Genomic DNA, 7,765 nt, shown 5'->3' on the forward strand with positions numbered 1-7,765 from the left:
AAGAATGGAAAAACCACAATCTCTGCATCCTTGTTAGATTAACAAAATCACAAGACAAACCTATCTGGATTCTAGGTGCCTCAATCAATATTTCAAAGCAAACAGAAGGGAAGAAATAGCAACATTCTAAAATAATACTAACATAGCAATGTTGTACAAGTATAATGCCCCATTTTTCTATATGCATCCCACTCAACCATAGTTGCTCTTTCAGCAGCTCTTTAAATAAGCGTGCACTAAAAATCAGATAATTAGAGCTATTTTAAACTAAAAAGGGAAAGCATGTTTGAAAGAAGTCCCATCCATCTCATATTGTATTTCTGCACTTCTGGAGATTTCACTTGTGATAGTACAGCAAGAGAAGAATAGACAGCTTCTCTTGTAGGAAGATTGTAAGTTTTATAAGTCAATACCATCTAAAACCTAGAAACCCAGACAGAGAATACAGATCGCGGAGTACATGGTATGTGAGCATGCTTTTAGGGATACTCTATTGACCTTTCATGATTCACTGACCTCTATCAAAAGTATAAGAAGGACTTTGCCATTCGTTTGACATTGGTATAAAGTAGTTTTCAAATAGAGGGTAATTAACAAGGTGATATAGGGGAATAAGACTGCTTGTTGACAATAAAAACAGGGTTAAGGTTGTTTAGGTGACCTTAACTGTGCATTTCCATATTTTTAAGTGCATTTTTTTTAAATTAAGTGCAACTGCTGTTATTGGGGGAGTAAACCCTTTATGTCACTGTTTCCATTCCTCCAATGCAATGGGTAGGGTGAAACTCTGTGCAGGGCATCTTTTGTATTTTTTCTTCATCTGGGAGGAAGCAGGACAGCCCCAAATAACTAACCCACATACTTTCTAGTACTCACTGGAGTACTAGAAAAGAACACATCAGATTTGGGGTTTTGAATGCAAGACATTTTTAAGATATAATGAAACCTGGAGTTAGGATACTATAAGAAAAAAAAAAAAAAAAAAAAAGAAAACTTATTCTCAAAGGTTATGTCTCTGAACTGCCACAAACTTTCTATCCTCTTCTCACATTAGATCATGTGAAAAAGATCATATGGACTGATTTAATTTTGGCAAAGTTAAGATAAAGACAAGGGTCAAAATCTTTACTGGAGCAAAGAACTAGCTTCATATTAGTTACCCATAATATTTTCTATTAGGATCTGGGTAACTAGAGATGATTACCCCCTACTCAAGTCTCCTATCACAAAAAGCAAATACCAGATTTGACCACAAGCATCTGTAGTATTTTGTCCATTTTCTAATGGGCCATCTCTAAGTAATAAAATTAATCAGAGCATCTTTTAAAAAACTAATGGCCTCATCCAGTGGGCAGTTTGCAACCTTTTGGCCATCACAGTCCCCACCAGGCTACAAATGTTGGTCCGCAGCAGATCTAGCTATTCAAGTAAAACGTGGTTACCTGCCAAGGGACAAAAAAGAAACAAAACAACAGCCTTTCACATCGCGGAATTGCATATCGCGGAGCTCAAGGGTAGGCAAACCCATACATGGTATCTGCAGTCATAAAGCAGGGAGAATATTTACTTTACAGCAGGGGTGGGCAATTATTTGGGCCAGAGGGCCACTTAGGGAGTTTTGGTGAGCTGTTGCAGGTCAGGTCAGCATTTCCTGCCCCACTCCCCAAAACAGCTCAACAAAACTCCCTAAGTGGCTCTGCCCTGAGACCCAACCCCATGCTGTGACTGCCCAGGAATCTGGGCCCTACCCCGGGATCTCCATGGAGACCTGGGACCCTTGCAGGCAGGGCGCGCTTGGCCAGGTGAATGGGATGGGGCCACAGGCAGCAGCGGCAGGGGTGAGGCCAGGGCTGGGGTTGGAGGGCGAGATTACAGGATGGTGACAGCATGGGGTGGGCCCAGCACAGAGCTGTAATCCACTCCCAGCATGCCTCTGCCCGCAAAACCAGTGCCCATCCCAGTCATGTGCAGGCAGCGGTTTGCAGCTCTGCCCCAGGCCCTCATTGTCACTGCCCTATGATCTTGCTCCATGATTCTGGCTCCATCTGCCCGTCCTATTCCTGGAAGCTGCTCCCTGCCTGCCCATGGCCCCATCTCATCCACCTAGCCCAGCGTGCCCTGCCTCAAGGGGGTCCCAGGCCAGTCTCCAGGGAGACCCTGCCTGCCTGCTGCCTCTGGCACCCTTGGCAGGTGGTGTGGGATGGACTAACTAGGTCACAACAGGAGCTGGAAGGAGCCACAGCCGCCAAGCCTGCAGGGAAGCAGAGTCCAGCCACTGCACCATACCAGCAGGACCAGCTACATGCTCTGCAACCTGGGCTGCCCCTATTCCTGGGCAAGGTTGGGCCAAGGGACCCACTGCAGGCTGGATAAAACCACTTGGCGGGCTAAATCCAGTCTGCAGGCTGTATTTTGCCCTCCCCTACCTTATAGACTAAGTAAAATGGATAGAGAGCATAAGCTTTTGTGAACTTGAGCTCATAACACCTCACTATGCCCCTTACAGACTAAGAAGGTATGATTTTATATACGAGAGGGAGATCTTTCTACATCTTATTTAATTATTCTGTAAGGCACATATATCTACCCTGCCTCTTTCCTGACTTCAGGTTAAGACGGCAAATTATCTCTATGTGCATTCATACCACCACTGGCTTTGACTGTGCATAGTCTTGCAAGCTAAGCAAGAGAGTTTAACCATACTGGTTCCAAGATGGGAGACAGAGAAAACTGTGTAGAAGCAAAGAGGGCGATTTAGTAGACAGTGCTTTTTCCTCCTCTCCTGATTGAGAATGTCAATATAGTAGAAAAGCACAATACTATTGAAATGTTTGCAGCCATTAGATAACCTAAGGAATATTGGTTGTAGTTGTGTTGATCTAAGGCCATATGCACAAAAGGTTCTTTGGGTAAATCTGATCTCTTTTATTAGACCAACTCAAATAGTTGGGAAAATTCTTTGCAAGCTTTCAGGTACAAACACCTTTCCTTCAGGCTGAGGAAGCATCTGGAGTTGTTCTGTGCTCTTCCTGGATGGGATAGAATAGAATAGAAGCCAGACACCAGTATGCAAGAATGCCAGCCAGTAAAAATGCAAATTAAGGCAGTCAATGGGTAAGAAACAGGTGGGGTTGGGGGTGAATGTAGACCTGACTGGTGATAAGATGGAGCTGGTAAATAACCTCTCTACTCTCTGAGGTTACCAGATGCCAAGGCATGTTATAATGCACCATAAATCCAATGTCTGTATTTAGTCCATAATTTTTTGGACCACACTGGAAATATCTGCATGCTAGTATTGGGCGCTGCCATTTCTCAACATAAAATGTAATAGTGCTTTTGGATGATAACTGAAATATAAATAAATATTGAGTATAATAACAATTATTCTTAGTAATATATCATGGGTAAGAGAGCCCAGTAGTGGAATTCATAATCAACTCTTGTACATGGGTCTGTTCAGAACTGGAAGAGCACTGTCCATATGCAGGACAGATTCAGAGAAGTCAGCCATTTTCTGTCTCTTCTTGTTCTTCCTTTCCTTCAAACAAACTGCAGAATATTGCTGTCAGTCACATACATAGACACACATACACACAGAGTCTTCAACTGTCCTTTGATTTTTTTCCTGGATGACTGAATATCATTCAGTTAGAAAACAACCTGCCCATTTTCACACTCCTGTCTCTGTTATTCATTTGGAAGATGACTTTATCCTCAGGCTCTATGCTGGATCCTGCACTCTCTGCTTAAGAGCAATTGTCATTAACTTCAGTGCAAAATGCTCAGATGCAGCTTAATCCAAAATCCATCGCAGTCAGAGAGAGAATTTCAATTAAAGTCAATGGGAGCTGCATCAGGTCAATGCAGTAGTTGCTTCTAGGAAGGGGTGAAGTCTTTGGTAACTACATGTCGATTGCAGTATTATGCTGCCATTGATACCTTGTAATACTCTGGAAACATCTGGGACCAGCTGACATGTAAATAAGCTAAAGAAAGAAATACACACAACAGAAATGCACCCTTCCCCCCCCCCCCCCCCACACACACAGAGGATAGGGTGCAGTTTATATTACTTTGCATCTTTGGACATCTGCAGAGTTTCCGTGAACCAGCACTTCAAAACATGGCGTTTGCTGGAGACAATACTACTTTAGTGAGCTTTAAGTCAGTATTTGAGCTGCAGTTGAAAACTGGCATTAGTTTCTCAAAATGATCAATATACAGTTACAATGATCTAATATACGTGAAAGAAGGAGCTAGATCCAGTCATCTTCCCCTGATAATTTCTTGCAAATCTGCAGTAGTTCAACAAAACGTATATACAAACTTCTCATTTGCAAAAGAGAATGCAAGTTGTTTTCTCTAGCTGCTATAAAATAAATCACTTTGCTGCCACACATGCAAATAACATCACTCATATTTTAGTACTGTGATATACATCTTTTTTTAGGCACTTAAATGGGCAGCAGGTTGGAATGTGTTAAGATGATTAATTGTCTATTCCCAACCCAGATTTCCTCTTCCTTATTCTATTTATTGTCTAATATTCTCTTGCAAATGTTACCAATGCGCACACAGGCCAAGAAAGTCCAAGATTTCAGTTTATTTTGATAATTGTTCTAAGAGTTAGGCCTACATATCTGCTTTGAAAGGAAGGGGCTTATTTTACATTAATTTTAATGTAGTCTCAAAAACCTCAGGATCATTTTGATGTAGTTAGAATAGTGGGAACGCCAAACAAGTATAAATAATAAAAACCATACCAACTTCAATGATTGAGACTTCTCTACAAAAAAGTCCGCTTCCTAATATTACTTATTTATTTATTACTGACAGTAGGTTCAGAAGTGTAACTAAAGTGTTTCAATCTCTTATGTTTCACATGAAAGTCGTTTCTTTGAGAATGAGTAGGTGATACAATAAGGAATCTGATCCTAGAATTATTTACTGATAAAAAGAGAGAACAATCCCACTAACCTAAACAAGGCTTAAATAAAGTACCCTTATGTAATGAAAGGTCCAGGTTTCCAGAATCAGATCCTTAACACACTCATCTTTCACAAATGGGACACCTAGATTAAAATCTGATATAGAAAAATCTGTTTGGTGTTTTTGACCAATTTCCTCTGCAAAAACAGCATTTGTCCTTGCCCCAAAGCCATTAGAAACGTAGCATCATCTGCCTTTAGCAGGGACATGAAGGTAGCAGTGACATCAGGAGTGAGGCAGATTGGTATGAACAAGTAGGTCGGGTGGCTGTAATGCAAGTCTTACTGACCAAGAAACTTCTATTTCATGTGCACCTAAATTAACTTGAAATTTAGTAAAATTAAGTTGGGTGACTTCATCCAATTAACTGATATTTTTGTAGTCGTCCTTCTGCGGATTGTTGGTTTATCACCAAAAAGTGATATAAAAGGGAACTGGATTGAAACAATATTTTTGGTTCTGCAAATAAAGATACTTCTCTGATAAGTATGCAGGGAAGGAAGAATAATATTATGTTGTAATGATGTGAATAAATAAGTTTCAATAACTGAGTTAATTTACCAGAATGACATGAACCAAGAATTAGGACTGACAGACAGTGCTGGTGCTGCTTTTTTGGGCATCTGTTGGAAGAGGGTGGTATTGCAACTAGGAAACAGTCAACTCAGAAGTAAGTGTTCTCCATGTGTCATACAGACTTTAATACAAACTACCTTGTCAATACATTGAGTACATTTTAAACGCTTGCATTTACTATGCCTATGACTACCCTCCAAGTGGCTGAAGCATCTCGGGCTAATAAATCATGAAGAACAACCATCCAAATCAGCCTTTTTGAATATTGAATCTGGGTCCAACCCTGCTTCCACTTGAGTCAGAGGTCTTCTCAATTTCAGTAACTACAGGATCTGTCCCTCAGCACATACTATCAAACTAACCATTATTTAATATCTGATACAATCAGGATAGGTCATTTTTGACAGCAAGGGACTTCCAGCAGGAATAAAATAGGTTTTAGAGGTGGACTGACTACATATCAACTTCACAAGATTTGACATTGGCTTAAAAACACCCATACTTCAGGAGCCCCAAAATACTGTCTTACATCAATAGAGCAGTGGAAGAAAAAGCAATGTAGAATCCCCTTCAGCTGCCCCCACCCCAATATCTCCAGACTCTTGGCCATCTTAATAGCCACCGAGTTTATCCCCAAAACCACCATCTCCATTGGCTACAAAAGAAGTTTTCTTTGAACTTAATAGTCCAGTCTCCTACAAAAGTCTCAATGAGCCATATCCCCGCCCTGCTGTGCCTATGAACTTGGCAATCAAGGGCCGAGTCCACGTCGATATGCAACTACTGCCGCCAGGTCCAGGGCAGCCGGCTTGGAGGATTCCCATCCCGCTGCTGTCCAGCCCAGCCCGCCGGACCCCACCTGTCAGGCGCTCCCAGTCCGGGGGAGCCCGGCCAGCGGGGCTTGCAAAACAAGGTTTAAAAAAAAACACAAAAAACACCAAACCCCCAAGCGGGGATTCACGTGCCCTGGGCTCCGGGCTAGCAGAGGTGGGGGGCGGGGTGGGACTCCAGCCCGGCGCTTCTCGGCTAAAGCAACTTCCTTGTAAGCCCGCCCCACAGGGGACACCCGCGCCCGCGGCTCCCACGAGCCCCGCGGCGGCGGCGGCCGCGCTGCCTGCGGCGCCAGGGCCCGGGCTCCCGGGCGGAGGCAGCCCGGAGGCGGCGGCGGGGGTGGCCGGAGCCCCCGGCTCGCGGGCGGCGGCGGGCTGGGGACCGCGCCAGGGCCGGGCCGGGGAGGCTCCCGCTCCCGCCGCCGCCGCCCTCCCGCGAAGCCGGGACAGCGCGGAGGGCCCGGGGAGACGCGCACGGACGAGCCGCCCCCTGCGCGGGCATCGCCCGGCTCCGCCGCCCGCAGCCCCCGACAAAGGCTGGGCAACCACCGAGCCGGCGGGCAAGACGCGCGCCTCCCGCCCCCGCGCCCGGACCCGCACCCGCACCTTACCGGCTGCCTTCGCCGTCTTCGCCCGCCTGGCAGCTGGGAGGGCGCCGCTGGGCTCCCGCCGCCGCCCGGCTGCCCGCGCCCAGCATCACTGCTCCATCGGCCGCCGGACGGCTCCGCGCAGCTGCACCAGGCGCCGCCGCCGCGCCAGCAGCTCCGCGCGGCTGGACAGAGCCGCCGAGCCACCGATGCAACCTGGCTCCCGCGATTGACAACCCGGCGCAGCCAATCGCCGCCGCCCCGCGCTCGCAGCCGGGGGGGGCGCGGGGCCGGGGGCACCAATCACAGCGGCAGCCCCGCCGCCGCCGCCGCCTCCTGTCCTCGCCCGCCGGTTTCCGGCAGCCCCCGGCCGGCGCGGGCGGGCGGGTGGGCCCCGACTCGCCGCCGGGGGCCGGCGCTGACACGCGTGCCTCGCTGCCGCTTGGCGGGGGCCACCGAGTCCTGCCGAGCTCGTGAGGGGCGCGGAGCATCCGCGCTGCCTTCGCTCCCTCCCTCCACGTAGGTGCCGTGGGCAGGCAGGACCCTGGTGAGGAAGGCTCCTCGGTGCAAGGCTAGGGCAGCGGTTCCAGACCTGTTTTGTAGCAGGACCCAGCTGTAAACATCAGCGCCCCTCACTCCCGGCCCCGCGCTGTGCGGGCCCGGCAGCTCTGCCAGCCTGCAGGGGGAAAGCCACCAGTTCCCACGTTTTTCTCCTTTACAAGAGCATCCATTTTTAAAGTTTGTTCACAACGCTTTCATATATTCTTGTGACCCGCTCTT

The 7,765-nt window shown here is 47.1% G+C and overlaps 1 protein-coding gene across 8 annotated transcripts in view; it reads right to left on the reverse strand.

Annotated features, from left to right (window-relative positions):
- The window catches only part of B3GALT1 (beta-1,3-galactosyltransferase 1), a 403,400-nt gene extending 396,158 nt beyond the window's left edge, over positions 1–7,242 (reverse strand). For 5 of the 8 annotated variants that reach the window (XM_059727312.1, XM_059727311.1, XM_059727313.1 and 2 more), the window contains exon 1: positions 7,010–7,238. The gene's annotated coding sequence lies outside the window, so the exon portion shown is untranslated. Of the gene's footprint in view, positions 1–7,009 lie in introns of all 8 variants that reach the window. The other 3 variants (XR_009462108.1, XR_009462109.1, XR_009462110.1) reach the window with 2 other exon arrangements.
- Between the last annotated feature and the right edge of the window lie 523 nt (positions 7,243–7,765).

Source organism: Alligator mississippiensis, chromosome 4, assembly GCF_030867095.1.
Source record: "Alligator mississippiensis isolate rAllMis1 chromosome 4, rAllMis1, whole genome shotgun sequence".
Lineage (NCBI taxonomy): Eukaryota > Metazoa > Chordata > Crocodylia > Alligatoridae > Alligator > Alligator mississippiensis.